General features: G+C 42.3%; 1 protein-coding gene and 1 non-coding gene across 2 annotated transcripts in view; both read left to right on the top strand.

The window, feature by feature from the left end:
• LOC138243434 (uncharacterized) overlaps nucleotides 1-19,906 on the top strand; it is a 421,149-nt gene that overhangs the window by 201,385 nt on the left and 199,858 nt on the right. The window lies entirely within an intron of this gene.
• Nucleotides 9,623-9,704, top strand: trnal-aag (transfer RNA leucine (anticodon AAG)). The gene has a single exon. It is a non-coding gene; the product is annotated as a tRNA-Leu (tRNA).

Consider the following 19,906-nt stretch of genomic DNA (forward strand, 5'->3'; position numbering starts at 1 on the left):
TATTTTACGCTTTCTCGGATCCCGACCCTAGACTGTCTCTTTGTTTACGCCTCTGCCTTCTGAATCCACACCGACGCAACTTCTACGCCTTCCCGGACTCCGACCCCTGCCAATCCCTCGACTACGCCTTCGCCTGTCGATTCTGTGCCTACGCCTGTACTACGCCTTCCCGGACTCGGACCCCTGCTTGTTTACTCTGACTACGCCTGCGTCTCGCGCCAACCCTACCAAGGGCACCACATTGGATCCCTATCCTCAGCATTCAGCCCCTGCGTGACAGGTTCTGAGTGTCTTGGTTACATCTGTTTGTGTGTATAGATGAAAAAACTATTGAAGAGCACCCCCACACCCCCTACACATCTCGGTGGAAGTTGCCATGTTCAAAAAATCCTAAAAAGAGAATTAAAGTTTCACACAACAAAGCATGACTGTGAAAGGTCAGGTGGCCTGCCTAGTGAGCACAACACTTGATCACAGTAAAAAAATAATTAAAAAATAAAGAAATGGTCCACAACTCAAAGCAAGGTTGTATAAGTTTAGGGAAGCTGTCTGGTGTGTAAAACACCTGGTTGCAGCACTGTGGCTGTAGTGCTTGAAGAGCTATTGACTCATGAATAGCACCCGCCCATCCCCATGTACCGCCTGTCTAATGGTGCCATGTTGAAAAAATCATAAAAAAATAAAGAAAGGGGCCACAGCCACAGCAAGGTTGTATAAGGTTAGGGGGCCTGTCTGGTGTGTAAAACACTTGGTTTCAGCAGTGTGGCTGCTGTATTTGAAATGCTATTGAGCCATGAAGACGACCCACCTGTCCCAGTGTATTACCTGTAGTGTTATCTTCAGAAAATCGTAACAAAATAAAGAAAGGGGCCACAGCCACAGCAAGCTTGTATAAGGTTAGGGGGCCTATCTGGTGTGTAAAACACTTGGTTTCAACAGTGTGGCTGTTGTACTTGAAATGCTATTGAGCCACGAAGAAGACCCACCTATCCCAGTATATTAACTGTAGTGTTATCTTCAAAAAAGCATAAAAAAATAAAGGTTCCACAACCCAAAACAAAGCTGGGAAAAGTCAGAGGACCTGCTTAGTGTGCAAAACACTTGCAGCATTGTGGGTGCTGTGGTTTAAATGCTATTGGTTTGTGAACAGAATACCCCTATCCCAGTGCATTGTGCCACATTAAATAAACGCACGAGAAAAAGAGATTCAGAACACAAAGCTGTGTCAGTGTTCTGTGTAAAAAGTCGGTCTGAACATCATGGGAGCAGTTTTTAATAAGCTGCTGAGAAAAGAATATTTTAATCTTCCTGTTGTCAGTAGTATTGTCAATATAGTTGACCCTTACCTGAATGAAAATAGGATGTAAAGGAAGGGTTTCAGAAATCAAACAAAGCTTTATTCCCGTGCTTACAGTCTGGGTAATTGGAGACTGCGCTGTTCTGCTTCCTATGGTCATATACGGGTTTTTCGCACGAAGCCGTATTGAACAGTATTTCTCGCGTTGTGAACGTGTGCACACAGCTGTCCCCCGGGTTCCAGTTCGTGCGTAATTACGGTGCGATGAAAAACTGGAGGTTTAAAAAAAGATAATTAGCTCACTGATACTTTGATGTAGAGGCTGTGGAAATATCCACAAGTTGTGGTCTTTAAAATGCATTTGGTTTGAAGGCGTTCTGTGCTTCCATTGCGAAGATCTGGACAAAAGAATATTCGAGTGTGGTCAAAAAAATGTCATAAAACCGACAAAGTGAAGGCTGAGAAAGCATTCACAATGTATTTTATACACAAAGCATGTGTTTTTGTAAGAGATTTCGCGAAAGCGCTACAGGCGTGCCAAAATCGTTTAAGAACTTCAAGCTAACTTTACCCCGGTAGCATTGGTCAGTGCGGTCAGGTCGGGACTAAAACGATAGTAAGGTGCTGGTTCAAGCATATCTAGGCACGCCTTTCTCACTGTTCCATCGTGAACATCATCTAGAGAAAAAGTGGCATGTACTGTTTAATACATTATTGACCTTATTGATATTTTGTGGGAATACAAATGCTTTGCATGTATCGAATTACAGCACGTAACAACTGACTACCTGAGTCGATATCATTGGCAATTTCCAATATCAACATCAGAAACTTCAAGAAAAATAAGATTCCATATCTTGGAATGTAGGGCGGGAGAATTCATTTATACTCCTGTTGCATCTTCAGCTAAACTTTTTTTTTTAAATATGACGCAGATTTGCTCAAGATACTTGTAATCGCCTTAAGAGAGTTTTCATGAAGACGTACATCGGCTAGCTCTCCACTGTTAATTGACAGAACTTTTGAAGAAACTGTTCTCATATAAGCAACATAAAAATTACACATCTTAATGAACATGAAGGGAAATCCGGGTTGTGAATAACATAAAACTGTCACTTCACATAATTGAGTTCTTGAGGCTGGCACCTAAGACTGCTCAGCCATCCTGACAAGCAGTGGAGGATGCCTGTTGCTTTGTCAAAGGATTATTAACTACTACTGACAGTTCTTTTATTATTATTACAGAGATTTCTACATTGCAAGGCAACTGATGATTTAGATAAAGGTATGTTGTGGTAAGTAAACCAGGCACGGACAGGGCACTCTTCGGTTTATGAGACCAACGTCTTACCACTTAGCCACCGTGCCCCCAGTTTTTTTTTTCCAATCAAGGCTAATACATTTTGAAAATAAAAAAAATCTTTGTGCACAAATTGCAATGGCAGGAGTAAAACATATATGATTATGATGTACAGTAATTGTCCACTTGGTGAAATATTCACTTTTTTGGCCCTCTGAATATAGCTCTTCTGTGGAGCTGGCTTCAGACTCTGCTTATAGCGCCCGTTAAATAAAACAGATATTTTATTTTTACAGGAAGACGCATTCTGAAATGAATCTCTGCAGTTTTAGAAAAGTTTTGAATGGCGTATTTTATACAACGCACAAACAGTATTCTAATTGCAGACTGCAGATCTGTGCAGCAATCGTACTACATTTCACTGTGATTCTGAAATACTTCTAGCAAACATATTCAGGTTTCCTTGAACTTTTAATAAAAAACGACTTTGCTTTCAATCTCTGATGTCACTGTAAACTCGGACGTGATGTTCCGCAGATGTGCAGTGTGCCTTCTTTCTTATTCAAGTTTATGGATTTTTGAAATGAAAATACAAACTGGACAGTTTCAGACACGTGAAGACTCATAAATGTCACTACAAATGACAAATTTGTAGTGTAAATCCGCCAGGCTGATTTACGTGTCTGACAATCTCTCTCCTCCCTCTTCTGCAGTGAGCACTATTTTTTCATTTTCTTCCCTTGTAGTTTCCTTGCTCTTTTACTGTCCCTTTCCCCCACGGAGAGACGGAAAACATGCCGAAATCGTTTTCACCCTGTGTTTGTGCAACGTCAGTGTGTGAAGGAAAAGTATTTTATGCAGCTTCAGTGGCACAATTGTTCAGCGCGTGGTACTTATACAGCAGTGCACAGCGGAGTCATGCTGAGGTTGTGAGTTTGAGCCTCACCTGGAGCAGTGTGGCCTGTCCTTAGCTACTGAAAGCAACTGTCCACTTTAGATACTGCTACTTACAGGTCGTCCTTAACACCTTATCTAATGGGATTGTAGCCTGTTAGGTATCTGCTGGAGATCCGGTCTAAATTAACATCAAAGGAACAGGTAAAGGTTTATTCCACGTCACACCTGAAGAAGGTTCCACGTTGTGTTTCCTTCTCCTTTCAGCATGGAATAAACCTATACTTTTTCCTTTGCAGCTGACGCAGGTCACTACTTAAATTCCCATCAGCTGTGGACCCCCAGCTGATCTCTACACAGATAGATGAGAGATATTTTCTTAGACGAGAGGTCTACTGGGACTAAGGGAGCACGATGGGGTACCGAAGACTTGAAAAAGCTCTCGCATTAGATTCTGTTTTTGTTGTTTCCCAGATTTGTTTTTAATGTTCTTTTTGTTTTGAAGTTGTTCCTTTAAGTGTTTTTTTTATTTTATTTTCTGTAGTCGTTAGACTACTACAGTGATTTACCTAGGTTCCCGGAAGGCTTCTCGCATCGTGGTTGTTGTGTTTTTGGGTTACAAGTATTTTTTTTCTATTGATAGGACCCCACGCATTACTGTGGGACTAGTTAACTTAAGTTCTTACATTGTACCTGAAATTACCACATAAACTACTACTCTGTTTTTCTTTTTTTTTTAATAAAGGCACAAATGATGTTTTTTTTTTCTTGCTGCTGATTGGCAATGACCCTACAACGGGTCATTGCAACGAATGTGGCTGCTGAAATTTGTCAGCAGCTCCATACTAAACCTGTTCTCAAATAATAAAATAACATATGCTGCCCATTAGATGTTACCGATGTAGGAGACTAACTTAAACCACCTCTTCACAGGGTTTATGTAGCTCAGTAGAGGAACAGTCAATCGCATTTGAACTGTTCTGAATGTAGTGGAAATAATATGGTCACGAACAAACGCACCACTCACTTGAAATATTTACTGTAGCTAAAATTGTTTTCTAGACACCGCAACTATTCACAATGAATTTGATCAATACATGTCTTTATTAATAAAAGTGTAATTTATTAATAATTAAGATTAATGTATATCTTTATTAGTAGCTGTATTACCGGTAATGCATGTACAGTCCTTAATATGGGATAGTGAACTTTCAGGTATCCTGGGGAGGTAAGAAAACTGAAATGAAGGAAATACATATTAAAAGGGGGTGTAAGTCTTAAATGTGTTCTGTTACATCTGGGTGTTAACTGAATAGATTGTATTACTTATTGTGATTTGACACATGTCTTTCTCAGGAGACAGCAGAAAAATTTGGGAATTTGCAGATACAGAAAATAACTTGAACTGAACAGGCAAATGTAAGGTTATGTTAAAGAAAAAAAAATGTTGTCACCTTTTTCAACATGATTATTTTAGACAGTTTATCGGAACCGTATCTCTCCTCCATTCTGTGGCTGTGGTCCAACAGTAACGGTGGTGAAACAAGCAGAATGTGCGGAAAGAATTGGAGACGTAACAGGAGACTCATCCAGTCGATAGAAGGGTTGTGTACGCTGAGAAGTGTAGTTTAAAAACGTAACGAGCCAGGGAGGAGTCAAACCTACAATCTTCTGATCCAAAGTCAAACGCATTATCCATTGCGCCACTGGCTCTGATACTCTAAAGCCATCACTGTGAGCTTTGTGCTGCTATTAGTAATACTGTAGTACTCCAGTGTTCACAAGAGCCCCTCACCACCAGAGACTCAAACCCAGGCCTCCTGTATCACTCAACAGGGACCTAGCCTGTTGAGATAAAGAGCAATCTCCCTTCAGTCCTGCGGCTGTGGCCCTGCTATTACAGGGAACGCTGACACCAATGTAACGCTCCAGGGTTCACATGGGCATCCTCGCCACTGCCACATCAGGTCAGTCCCCCAACGTCAAGGACTCAAACCCAGGCCTCTGGCATCACTCAACAGGGACCCAGCTATGGTGGCGGTTGAGCTATGGTGGCGGTCGCAGGTTTGAGTCCCCGACAGTGGGGGGCTGACTTAAGTGGCAATGGCAAGGGTGCCCGCCTGAACCCCCAACCATTACAATACTATACATCGCTCCGGTCCAAATTTTCTCAATTAGATTCCCGTGTTTTCTACTTGTATTTAGCTACTAGGTCTTTCATTTGGTCTGTTTTAAAAATAGCATCTCAAACGATGTTATGTGTCATGCTGAAATTCACACACGGGGGATGTCACATGAAAGACAATCACAGATAAGATGTTGCGTTTAAAAAGAAATCCAGAGTGGCAGTAGAAAACAAAGCCTTATACACGAGATGCAAGTGCTCTACCACTGAACTAAACTGACAGGCACTTTTGCCTGCGGCTCTTTAATTGAGTTAGGGAGAGTGAAGGGTCTACACAGCGTACAATTTAAAGGTCGAAGCAAGACAATCTGATGCGAGGAGAATTCACAAAACGAGCCACTGCTTTATCGTTTACTGAGCTTTCAATGAACATCTTTTCACTTTTTGTTTAAAGAACACTTTTATCGCGTTCTGCACTCCCGATGGTGTTTAACGGTGCTCTTTTCTACACTCCTGATTTGAGGATCCCGAGCTAAAATATTTTTTAAATACAACAAAATTCCTATATATTGAATAGTATTTATGTTTACATTTATATTCACTCGTGCCAAAAGCTTGTGTTCTCTGCATATATCAGGATGTGGAAAGAGGCCCAATCACATCTGGAGTAGATAGTATTTAGGTCAAAGCTAATTCGAAGTGCATCTCTGGGTGTGTTTGAATTACCTACGTGTTTGACTGAAGGACAAGCTCATGGTGCCATAAAAATTGACACTCGTCATCTTTTCTTCTACATTCACAGGTTTTACGCTAAAGACAAAAAAAAATTGTCGTTTTCATGCCAGCTGGCACTAATTATTCTGCACCAACAGGGAAGATTAGTATTTTATCTATCGCAATATGTGTGGAATTTGTTTTTAAAAAAGTTGATCCAGAAATGAACACTTCCATTAAAGTTAAGGCAGACACCTGTTGCTGTCCACAACGACCAACTCTGCATGGCAAGAGAGGAAGAAAAGCACTGTGGTGATTTGAACCCAGAAGCTTATTTACTAGACATGCACGTTAACCAGCTAAGCCACAGCACCAACAGAGCACTCTCCTTTTACAGCCTCTTAGACACACCGCTCTGAGATACCTGCGTTCTGTGTGCGCTGAGCCTGCTCGCTGAGCAAGTCATGAGAAATGGCTTTTATCTGGTAATTTCAAGTCCAAGGAGCTCAATATGCTTTTTATGTTTGACATCTTCAAGGAAAATGGTGAAATCGCATGTGGAAGAGGAAAATGATCCTTGAGTAGAGGAAAGACGACCATCTTGAGCACTAACTCATGTCAGGAGGCTAACTTCTGGGATGAGGTGGTGAGTGGTAAAGCGATGGACTACTAATCCATTGTGCTCTGCACATGTGGGTGTGAATCCCATCCTTGTGAAGTTCAGCAGTTGACAAATGTGCCTTTTTAAACTGGGTGTGCTTTCGTTTCGTCTTTCATTCCTGTACTACAGCAGTAATATTTCTAGATGTGCATGAACATGGTATAGTAGGCTGACGGCAGGAACACGGGGTCCACAAGCAGTGACAGTATCAGAGGTGTCTGCAGTGTGTTGGTTTGTGAGCACTAATAAAATAACTTGCCATGGAAGCACGTGTGCTTGCATTAATACAGCTCCATTGAGCAGAAAAAGCAACACAAACACCGACTTGTCAAAAGGAAGTTTCCGTAGCTGAAAACACAGCCATTGTGCTCCAGGTGAAGCTTGTGTAGCAGGATGTGTGCCATTGAGGCAGTCACGGTCTGGGATTGATTGGGTTATGTTGATTCGTGTTACAGGGTGTGGGTCATTGAGGCAGTAACAGGCTGTGATTGATTAGGTTATGTTGATTTCCAGGATGGTGTCAATGTTGCCTCTCACTCAAGGGGGTGACTGCAGTTGTCCCAATTAATACAGGAACAGTCAGTAAAAACAGTCAAACCCAAGTCATTCAGGGAACAATTAGGTATCGAGACTTGGAGGTGTGAGGAGTTGCTGAGCCAGTTTTAGCCAGACCAAGGGGTGAACTGATAAGGTTCCATGACACCTAGCTCAGCACTCCAACACCCCTCAAACAACACAAGCTTCCTCCTGGACCCGTTTCTGACAGGGACAGTGGAAACCCCCCTGAAAGGGATTGGCTAAGGAGAGGGATAAAAAGACCTGAGACAGAACAGAGGGGGCTCCCGATTCCCACTGGACCCTGGAGACGACACAGGCAGCACAAGGGAAGCTGCAGAGTGCAAGACCCCGGAGGTACTCTGCAGAGACTTCTAATACCTGGAGGCAAGGATCTACTGGTTCAGTAACTGACGACAATGAGAGACATTGGCATTGAAACAGAGGTACTGTACAGAGACTTTTAACACCTGAAGGTGAGGAACAAGGAAACTGGCACAGTTAGCCGATTCAAACTGAGAGGAATGTAATACAGTCGCAGAGGATTTCTATTGTTACCTGAACAGAGACTGGGGAAATAGGACTGGGCGATACCCCTCTCCTCAAAGTGGGCCATCAGAGACTACAGGTACTAAGTAGAGACGTTCGAGTGACCTCTCTTTAGTATTTTACAGGAAAGACTGCTGCCCCTCTCTATTCATTTTGACCCTGGGAAGGACCTCTTGCTGCTGTGAATTCTGTTTTCGTTGTGTTTTTGGGTGATAGTGCATGTGAATGTAGTTGGAAAATAAAAAGGGCACTTATACAATACAAATGCTTGTCGCTGGTCTGTGTGTGCATTGGTAATTCTAGGAGATAACAGAACCTGTGGTAATGTAGAGGGGCCCTAGCACCCCGTTTGTATTGCTAGGTGGTGTAGTCGTACAGGAGGCAGGAACATCCCTCGCCCATAGGGTTCACCTTACTGTGACACCTTCTTCGTCTATGTTTTTTGAGTGTACTGCAAATGATCTTAGTATCGAAGTGCCGTCCCACATAACCGATCCGAACAGTCTGCTTTACAGAGGAGCACTGCCGGAGCTTATCGTTGGCAAACTGAAGACCAGGCCGACCTCTTCTGTGACTCTTGAACACTGAGTCTCAAGGTTGTGAATTCAAACTCCACGCTGGCGGGAAAATCCATAGGTAATGATCACATTTTCTTGCATGCTAATCAAAAGAAATATTAAGAAACTTTTCCCGATACCAGTTTTTTACAAAAGTAAAGGCACATGGCACATGTGTGCCACATCACGTCCGAGTTTAGTGACAACTACCTCAGAGTTTGTAAGCTGGGTAGTTTCAGATCAGATCACTTTTTTATCAAAGGTTCAAGCAAACCCAAATACTTTTGCAAGAGACATTTCAGAATCCCAGTCAAATCCAGTACGATTGCTGGATCCTTCGAATTCGACTGAACTATAGCACAGATCTGCAGTCCACCATTAGAATACTGTGGGTGTGTTGTATAAGCCATACCGCCCAAAATAGTTCTAAAACAGGAGATGCATCCTCGTTTAGGAATGTGGTATAAAGTGAAATGGTCTGGGAAGAGTCCTACGTTTGAACAGTTCAAAATAGATGTAAAGGGGTATTTACGGACTCTTTCGAAATGTAAGAACAACCTGTGCGGACCTTAATTTTATTTACCTTGTGTAATAGTTTTTCATAAAGTGTAATTGTATTATAGCATGTGCCCCTGACGATTTTCTTGATACGTAATATGTACTCTTGTTTGTATTGTATGTAGTTTTGTTGTTTAAATAAAATGTAAAAGACACAACTTTCCGGATGCGGCTGCTGTAAAAATAAAATGACATCAAGGGTGCTGTACGCAGAGGTCTGAAACCTGCTCCACAGAAGATCTTTATCCAGAGGTGTTAAAGAAGTCGAGATCTCTCCATGAGAGGGGAAGCATCTCAGAAAAAGCAGGTGCAGTCGGTTCCACGGTCATAACGCCACTAATTCGGGCGACAAGAGCAAAACCCACCCGGCTTCCTCCGGGCAAGTAATGAGACAAAGAGACAGCACACAGCGGGTAGCGTGGCCGAGCGGTCTAAGGCGCTGGATTAAGGCTCCAGTCTCTTCGGGGGCGTGGGTTCGAATCCCACCGCTGCCAGGTGCTTCTGTCGAGACCCTCTTTCAGCTGGTTTCAGACAAAAGGGAGGGAACTGCTCTTTGGCAGTCTCTCGAGAAACTAAGCAGAGTGTTTAAAGATACTTTCTCAGCTTGACATCAAGGCACAAAACAAAAACCTTCTTGCGTCCTCTCAACCCAAAAGCGCTTTACCACTTTTTGCGTTATGCAGGGAACGACGTCTGCCCAGATCCCTTTTGTGTCAATGCAAATCGTAGTGTGCCCTCCGTTTTAATGTTGGCTGTGCTGGCGTGCTGCTTCTGTCTGTGAAACTTGAATGTTCTGCTTCTTCGCACCGAATCGTCGGCGGGGGTTGAGCTTGTTAAATCTTTGCGCATAGCGCTCCTTTGGAAGTACTTTGTCCAAGTTCAAAAGCGATCGTGGGATTGACTTCATGCGTGCAAAAAGCATGCCTCGCACGACAGATTTAAATGGGGAATGGAGCCTGCTTCTTGCTGTTTTTCCTGTGGTTGCAGTTATAAAGTTGATCGTGCTTTCACATTCTGTTAACAGTATTCACTGGCTGAGCTTTATCAGTTGGTTTGTAAAGGAATCTCTGCTTCGGTTCCAGAAAAGTCATCTGTAGTGTGTTTTTTTCCGTGCCCATGGCAGTCTTTTAAAGCTGGTAGTAATGGCGGCGAAGTTAATTTTTTATCCTCTTTAAAAGAATAAGGACGGGCTGGGGCGAGCTCCATTTACCACTCTTTCAGCTAACCGCCAAACTCGCGAACTGATTACACTGCAGAGCCACAGGCGCCTCGCTTTTCTCCATTCTCTGGGTTAGGGTGAAAAAAAAACTTTGCTGGTATTAGCTGGCCTGCTGGGAGTACCTCTTCTTCACTGATAAGCAAGATTTGTGTTTCATCTTTCGCAAGCTGTATAGATTTCTTTCAAAACAAGTTGTTCCAGAAAGGAAACGAACACTTGCATTCACCTGAATTAAAAGGCATGGGATTTGCCAATAAGGATAAATTCTGTACAGTAAGACAGGAAGAAAGTCACCGCTGGGAATCAGACCCAGGATCTCCTGTTTACTAGACAGGCGCTTTAGCCAACTAAACCACGGCGCCGGCAAAGTGCTGTCCTTTGACAGCCACTTGGACACGTCTCAACTGCTCTGAGACATCTGCGTTCGGTGTGCACCGAGCCTGCTCGCCTTGCAAGTTGCCTCATTTACATGCGATAGCTCCACCACTAAGAGAAAGGATGAGAAATGGCTTTTATCTGGCACTTTTCATGTCAGAGGATCTCACTCTGCTTTCCGTGTACAAGAGGATGTCCAACTCATGTAGCTAAAGACGTAGACGACAGTGCTCCACTGAAATCTTGATCTCACAACCCTCGGCATGACTCCGCTGTGTTCTGCTTTAGACAGACAAACTCCACGCTGGTGGGAAATTCCATAGGTAATGATCACATTTTCTTGCATGCTTCTGTAGGGTTTGGGCATTTACTTGGACAATAATTAATTGTAGCAGTAAATCACAAAATTGATTCTTTTGATGGCTTTAGAATCCAACCATGCAATATAACTCAAACAACGCACACACACAGGTACTAATACACGAGGATACATTTATTAATACATAGAATATGCATATAAACAGATCTTATCGAGAGGGTTATCAGAATACAATAGGTATATATTCAGTCAGTTACAAAGAGTTACATATATCAAGAGGACATACATTCAGTATATCATTCATTTAGACCGTTTCGTAATTGAACTTGGTTATAACTTCTACATTAGATACTCAAAACAAGTACATAACTCTTGTTGGGATAACAATTGAATTCTCGAGCAGTAATGCAGTGAAGTTGAATACTCATCCAATCTCTGGGGATTCAGATCTCCTGCGGGCACAAAGAAACAGTTGCAGGCTGTTGCTGTCCAATCCGCGCTCTCTGGCTCGGTGCCAGGCTGTGCTGTGCGGCTTGCGACGGTGCGCTGCTGATGCTCACTGACCGGCTAGTTAGTGTTGGCTTTAACTAGCAAAGTTTGCACACAGGAGAAAAGATGACTGTGAGTCCCAGCAAGTTAGGAAGAGGACCGGTTTGTTCCTGATGAAGAGCTAGTTGTATTATTATTATTATTGAGAGACAGGTTCACCGTCTGTTCCTCAAGGTTGGGACAGGAGATCACACACTGTATTATTATTACTGAGAGACAGGCTCACTGTCTGTTCTTCAGGCTGGGGCAGGAGATCACATTGTATTATTATTTTTGAGAGACAAGCTCACTGTTCCTCAGGCTGGAACAGGAGATGACACACTGTATTATTATTATTGAGATACTGCCTCAGTGCTCCCCAGGCTGGGTCAGGAGATCACAAACTGATCTATTATTATTGAGAGACAAGCACACTTTTTGTTCCTCAGACTGGGACAGGACATCCCACACTGGATTATTATTATTGAGAGACAGGATCACTGTCTGTTCCTCAGGCTAAGAAAGGAGCTCACACACTGGATTATTATTATTGAGAGATAGGTTTACTCTCTGTTCCCCAGGCTGGGACAGGAGATCACACACTGTATTATTAATATTGAGAGGCAGGCTCACTGTCTCTTCCTCAGGCTGGGACAGGAGGTAGCACACTGTATTATTATTATTACTGAGATACAGGCTCACTGTCTGTTCCTCAGACTGGGACACGAGATCACACACTGTATTTTTATTATTGAGAGACAAGCTCACTTTTCCTCAGGCTGGGACTGGAGATCACACACTGTTCTATTATTATTGAGAGACATGCTCACTGTTTGTTCCCCAGACTGGGACAGAACATTCCACACTGGATTATTATTATTGAGAGATAGGTTTACTGTCTGTTCCCCAGGCTGGGACAGGAGATCACACTCTGTATTGTTATTATTGAGAGACAAGCTCACTGTTCCTCAGGCTGGGACAGGAGATCACATTGTATTATTATTATTGACAGATAAACTCACTGTTCCTCACTGTTATTATTATTGAGAGTCTGGCTCCCTGTTCCCCAAGCTGGGACAGGAGGTCACACACTGTATTATTATTATTATTGAGAGACAGGCTCGCTGTCTGTTCCTCAGGCTGGGACAGGAGATCACACACTGTACTATTATTATTGAGAGACAGGCTCAGTGTTCCCCAGGCTGGGACAGGAGATCACACACTTTATTATTATTATTGAGAGACAGGCTCACTGTTTGTTCCTCAGGCTGGGACTGGAGATCACACACTGTTCTATTATTATTGAGAAACAGGCTCGCTGTCTGCTCCTCAGGCTGGGACAGGAGATCACACACTGTATTATTATTATTGAGAGACAGGGTCACTGTCTGTTCTTCAGGTTGGGATAGGAGATCACACACTGTATTATTATAATTGAGAGACAGGCTCGGTGTCTGTTCCTCATGCTGGGAGAGGAGATCACACACTGTATTATTATTATTGAGAGACAGGTTCGGTGTCTGCTCCTCAGGCTGGGACAGGAGATCACACACTGTTGTAGTGTGCTCTCACGAGGCACCAGTTCTGTAGGGGTTTGGGCATTTACTGGGACAATTATTAATTGTGGCAGTTAATCACAAAATTGATTCTTTTAATGGTCTCAGAATCCAACCATGCGAGATAACTCAAACAACGCACACACAGGTACTAATACACGAGGATACATTCATTAATATATATAATATGCATGTAAACCAAACAGATCTTATCGTAAGGGTTATCAGAATACAAAAGATATATATTCATTCAGTTACAAAGAGTTACACATATCAAGAGGACATACGTTCGGTATATCATTCATTTAGACCGTTTCGTAATTTAACTTGGTTACAACTTCTGCATTAGATACTCAAAACAAGTACATAACTCTTAGGAATTAAATTGATATCAACTGGTTGGGATAACAATAGAATTCTGGAGCAGTAATGCAGTGAAGTTGAATACTCATCCAATCTCTGGGGATTCAGATCTCCTGCGGGCACAAGCAAATGCAGGCTTGTTGCTGTCCAATCCGCGCTCTCTGGCTCCGTGCCAGGCTGTGCTGTGCGGCTTGTGACGGTGCGCTGCTGATGCTCTCTGAATACTGGCTAGTTAGTTTTGGCTGAAACTAGCGAAGTTTGTGCACAGGAGAAAAGATGACTGTGAGTCCCAGCAGGTCAGGAAGAAGACCAGTTTGTTCCTGATGAAGCGCTAGTTCTGAATAGTGATTCAGCTGTCCACAGTTCTGACCTTTTCACGAGGCCTGCTGCTGGTGCTAACCTCGGGTGGATCCTCTGGTTACTCTCTGGCAACCTCCGCTCTCGACTCTTAGAACAAAGGAAAGTTCTGGCACTTGGACACACTGGCCGTTCCGTGGTGGTCCAGGCTGAGTCTCAGGATGGTCAGGAGGCGCGCTGCAAGAATGTCCTGCCCTTGGGAGCCTTCTGCTCCTGGGCCGTCCTGCCCTGGAATTGTCTCACACTCCTGGAATTCTCCTTTGAATTCCCTTTAGAATAGTCTTGGAGTTCTTTGTTGCCTGTTTTTACCTGGAGGAACTTCAGCTCGTTCATTGGATGAAAGTTTCATGGGCATCAGAGACCCACGTGGGTTACTCGGCCCTACCAGTCCCTGATTGGTTGATCAAGGTGAGATATGAGTCACTTACTCCTGACACTTAGGAATGCAGTCCAGATGTCCATCTGGCACTCCCTAGACAGATAGGCGCCAATGGATGCCCATTGATCATGATAGCCAGGCTTAGCTAAATGAATCCCCATTTGGGAGCTGTCCCTTATCAAAAGAAAACATCTTTAAATCAGCCTGCATGAATAGCTTCTCTGTGGCTGCACCACAGAGGTGAAGAGAGAGATGGGGCCTCATTTGGGAAAGCACAGCAACACTTAATTCTGTCTTATTAACAAGCATTGCCGCTACAATTAGTAGGAAGAAAGATACAATGTTTTGAAAATGTAATATGTTTTAAAGGATTAAAGGGAAAAGAAATACTTTATATACGCAAACTAATTCAACTGAGCTCCTCTAAACTATATAGCCTGAAAAATTGCCAAAGCACAATGTATCAATTTGGGTGACACTGGGGGGAAAGGATCACAACATTGAAAACCACAAGGCTTATTTTCAACAGCAAAATTTGTGCTTGAAAATATTTGACAAAAAAAGGAATATTACACGCACGGAAACCAATATTTACCACTAGGATAGAATGCAGCATAGAACAGTTGGATAGAAGGTTAGTGTAACTCTATAGTGCATCACAGAGGTCAGTCTCTTCCCCCTCATTATGCAGGCTGACTTCACTGTCCTCCAGCCATAGTCAGCTGTAATCACTGATGCAGACATGATGTTAATACTCTGACAGCATCTTGGCTGATTTGGTTAAAGTGTTTTCCTATTAAACAGGAGATTCTGCGCTCAAATCCCAGCAGTGTCTTTCTTCCTGTCTTGTCTTACAAAATGTTTCACTATGGATGATTACATGCAGCTTGATTTTGTTTAATGCAAGTTTTCATTCCCTTTCTGATGGCTCTCTACAGTAATTTTTAAAAATACTAATCGGGATGATTACTGTACATATCCTCAGTAAAGGGGAATATATAAGTAGTGACTATCCAAATTGCATTTTTGTGTGTAACACATTTCAGAAAATCGAAAACCAATTTTCAAAACTCACAATAACAAGACAAAGTTCACTTTCACTTTATGCATATTTACCACAACCTTGCTTTCTGATCATAAAAAGTCTTAATTTTAATATAGCAGTTTTAAATGGGACATTCAGAACATGGCATATGAGAATATATGGTTAACCGAGGATGAGCAAAGGATGATCGCACTTTCTGCTTATTGCTATGAACCTACCCCTGGTTATAAAAATGTCTCAAAATTCTGACACTGAGGTGTGAGACACAATGTAACAGGCTCTCATAATCCCGAAATACAAGAAATTTTACTGTAGCATTTTATAAATTTGACCCTGTGAACATTGCATGTCCCTCCTTCCTCATTACCAAAACATCTCAATGTCCCGACGCTATGTACATTTGTAATTACAACACTTCACTGTTTCATTTATGAGTTGTGACATTGTGAACATGGCATGTTAAAGTATATAGAAAATCTAGATCAGAACAGGCTAAATGCAATTCCTAGTGATTTATCATTTTCTTACTTTCGAAATGAAAAAAAAAAATTTTCAGTGATTATGACACTTCAGTATGACATAAAATATGCTTCAATGACAGAATAAATAATAATAATAATAAATAAGCATGGAAAAAATACCCAAAGTGGACATTCATAGTTGTGATTATAGAATGTTAGATATCGGGTGGGTAGCTGCGTCAGCATGCGTAGGCTGCAAAGGAACAAGTAAAGGACTATTCCAGCTGAAAAGAGAAGAAAAGAATCACAATGTTTCGGCTATTGAGCCTTCTTGATGTGTGAGAAAGACAGGGCAGTAAGCAAAGATAATTTTCTTTTTATCTTTGCTGAGTGCAGTTTATCACTGATGACAACATCAAAGACATTAAGGAGTTTTTAAGGCTTACAGCTCCATATCAACTTCCTTTCATAACTAACCTCATCAGATCCCTCAACTCCCAACTCTTCCAGTTTCTCACTTCAGATAAGGATAAAAAACTCAAAATCCTCTACAGAGAAAAACCATCAACACCCTTATCACCTCCACCAATCCTAATCTTGGTGTTACTACACCCTCTGACCTTTCCCTTTCACCCCTTTGCATCCTCAGCTAACATATTTTAATAGTACAACAAAATTACAATAGATTGTACAGTATTTATGTTTGAAATTAAGGTAAATATGTCAAAATATCGAAGTCCAAATGCACGGTGCTAATGTAACAATGCTTGCATGTTCTTAAACAAATCTGCATTGTATTTTTAAAATATTTCAGCAGAGGATGCAACGGGGGTATAAATGACGACTCGACTTTTTCTTGGGTGAATATGGTTTTCTGGGGAGTTGCGACGTTGGGCATACAGTAATTGGACATTTCCCGGTGATTCTGACACCTGTTAAGCACTCGCATTTCCTGCAAATATTAAAATGGTTAAGGTTTCGCTGAGAAATCCAATCGACCTTTGCGAAGACAATGTTTACATCGCAAAAGAAACCCATCCCTGGGTGGACTCGAACCACCAACCTTTCAGTGAACAACTGAACGCGCCACACAGACGGAATGGTGGGTCCATGTCTCCCATCACAACTTTCAGGTTAAATTTTTTTTTTGCCAGCTGGTAATATTTCTTCTGCACTGATAATCAAGAATTGAATTTCATTTCTCGCAAGCTGTGTGAATTTCTTGAAATACAAGTTTTCCAGAAAGAAAATGAATACATGCATTCAACGAAATCAAGCCATTTGTGATAGTCCGAAATGGTACGTTATGTACCACAAGATAGGAAAAAAAACATGACTGGGATTTTAACCTACTTGACCTACGGTACCAGACCGGAGTAAAGTTAGCTTGAAGTTTGAAAACGATTTTGGCACGCCTGTAGCGTTTACACGAAACCTCTTAGAATCGCGAGAATACTTTCTTTGTGTATAAAATACATTGTGAATGCTTTCTCAGCCTTTACTTTTTCGTTTATATGACATTTTTTTGACCAAGCACGAATATTCTTTTGTCCATATCTTCGCAACAGAAGCACAGAACGCCTTCAAACCAAATGCATTTTAAAGACCACGACATGTGGATATTTCCACAGCCTCTACATCTAAGTATCAGTGAGCTAATTATCTTTTTTTAAACCTCCGGTTTTTCATCGATGCGTAATTACGCACTAACTGGAACCCGGGGGACCGCTGTATACACAAGTTCACAACGCGAGAAATACTGTTCAATACGGCTTCATGCGAAAAACCCGTATATGACCATAGGCAACAGAATAGTGCAGTCTCCAATTACTCAGACTGTAAGCACGCAAATAAAGCTTTGTCTGAATTCTGAAACCCTTCCTTTACGTCCTGTTTTCATTCAAGGTAAGAGTCAACTATATTCACAATACTACTGACAGCAGGAAGATTAAAATATTCTTTACTCAGCAGCTTATTAAAAACAGCTCCCATGATGTTCAAACCGATTTTTTACACAGAACACTAACACAGCTTTGCGTTCTGAATCTCTTTTTCTCGTGCGTTTATTTAATGTGGCACAATGCACTGGGATAGGGGTATTCTGTTCACAAACCAATAGCATTTAAACCACAGCTCCCACAATGCTGCAAGTAAGTGTTTTGCACACTAAGCAGAGAGCGATGTCTTCCTCGTTAGTATAGTGGCGAGTATCCCCACCTGTCACGCGGGAGACAGGGGTACATCAGGACGTGCATTGAAGTGAAAGCAGGATGTGCTGCGACATGCACTGTGCAGATCCCGCCACACTAAGAGGTGAGTGGGTCTGTTCGATCACAGCGCTAGACGAATCCCCAAACAGTGTGCGTGGCGACAAACGAAACGGGCCTGTTCCCGCCCGGTTTTGAACCGTGGAAATCGGGCCCAGTAGAATGTGCAGAATGTGGCGCTGCCTTGTAGAATTCTCCGCTCTTGTAGAATTCAGGAAACAGTCTCTTTTTGCACGCTCCTGTACTTCACAGAGGTCTTGAGCGACCGGTCATTTGTTCCCAATGTATTTCCGGTGCCTTCATGCACTCTTGTACCAAATGCATGTTCCTTCTGTACGCGGAGCCGATCATTTACAATTGGGCGGTGCCGACAGACCAGGACGAGCTCTGTCGGCTCAAAAGCAGCGCAGGACCTGCAAGAACAACAGAAAGATTAGCATCTAGTGGGGGCCTCTTACTGAGCCCAAGATCTCATCAAGAATCGGCTCCAGCAACAGGGCTGGGCGGATTGTTCCATTCTCCGACCACTCTCGGTGTTAACAAGTCCCTCCTGGTCTCTGCTTGAAATGCACTTTCCTGCGTTTGCTTTGGTGTAACTGGCTTCCCCTGCATGGGCGAATGTGAAGAAGATCCTTAGTAAGTCATTGAAGAAAACCGAGAAGAGGTCGGAGTGGCCTCTGTCGTTCACCAACGACCCAGTCAGGCAGTACTCCTCTGTAAAGCGCCGTTCGTTCACATCGATTGGCTTTTTTTTGCCTTCATTCGTGCAAGTAATAAAAGCAGATGCCCCTATTCTGCCGTGACCCAGACTCAAACCCTGGTTGTTACGGCCACATCACAACGTACTGACCACTATATGATCACGGCGAGTTACTGAGACACACGGGGCAGGGTGGAAAAGGCTGTGCTCTCTTCGTGTGACATACAGATGCAGCCATTCAAAATGGGTGGGGTATGTCGCGGCATACCCTGGTGGGCGTGTCGTGGTATCACGCAGTATCACGCGGTTAATCGCGTCCTTTGACGCCATGCCAGAAAGTATCCGATATCACCTTGTAAAACCGCCAGGGGGAGCTTAACCTCTCATGTACAGCATTTGAGCTTTTAAATTTGAACTGTGTATTACAGCATGTTAATCATCAGTCATTAAAATGTTGGTATATTTTATGAAAGCAAGATTGCTCAGTTGGACAAAAGTACACAACCTACCTTTATCAGAAATATTTATGCATCAAAGCCTTTACCGAAGATATTACTAATAGTATTAATTATGAATGACTTTGGACAAGTTGTATACTCAAAGTATAATTTCTTTAGCACATTTGTACAAGCACTTGGAATCTGTCCAAGCCCTACTTTGTCAGGCATTTTGTTTTACTTCAACGGGCATAAAAACTTCCTTGCTTTTAACAGGGCGTTTCATAATTTCTAACTACGAAAATGATTTAAAATACGACACTTATCATTCAACTAGAGCTCAAAATATCACAAGGATCCTCAAGAGCACAGCAAAGACTGTATTAAAAGATACTTGTATGAGATACATGAGAATCCAGGCTTTTTTTATCAACGCTTTCTTTTCCGTATACCAGATCTTATGGAACCACTTCAGAAGGGTGTCAGCCAGTCAGATTCCGGGAACCGGTAGATTAAAGGAAAAATACACACATTCCATTTCTCCCTAAACATTTTAAGCATCGAAGTATTTAACTAACATGTGAAATAGCGTGTGAAAAAGTGGTAGTTTTAAGCTTTTCTCCTAATATAATATGGAATCGCGTATCTAAAGAATTTAATAACGATATGATTATAGTCGTGTACTGCGAC

Source organism: Lepisosteus oculatus, chromosome 14 (genome assembly GCF_040954835.1).
Source record: "Lepisosteus oculatus isolate fLepOcu1 chromosome 14, fLepOcu1.hap2, whole genome shotgun sequence".
Lineage (NCBI taxonomy): Eukaryota > Metazoa > Chordata > Actinopteri > Semionotiformes > Lepisosteidae > Lepisosteus > Lepisosteus oculatus.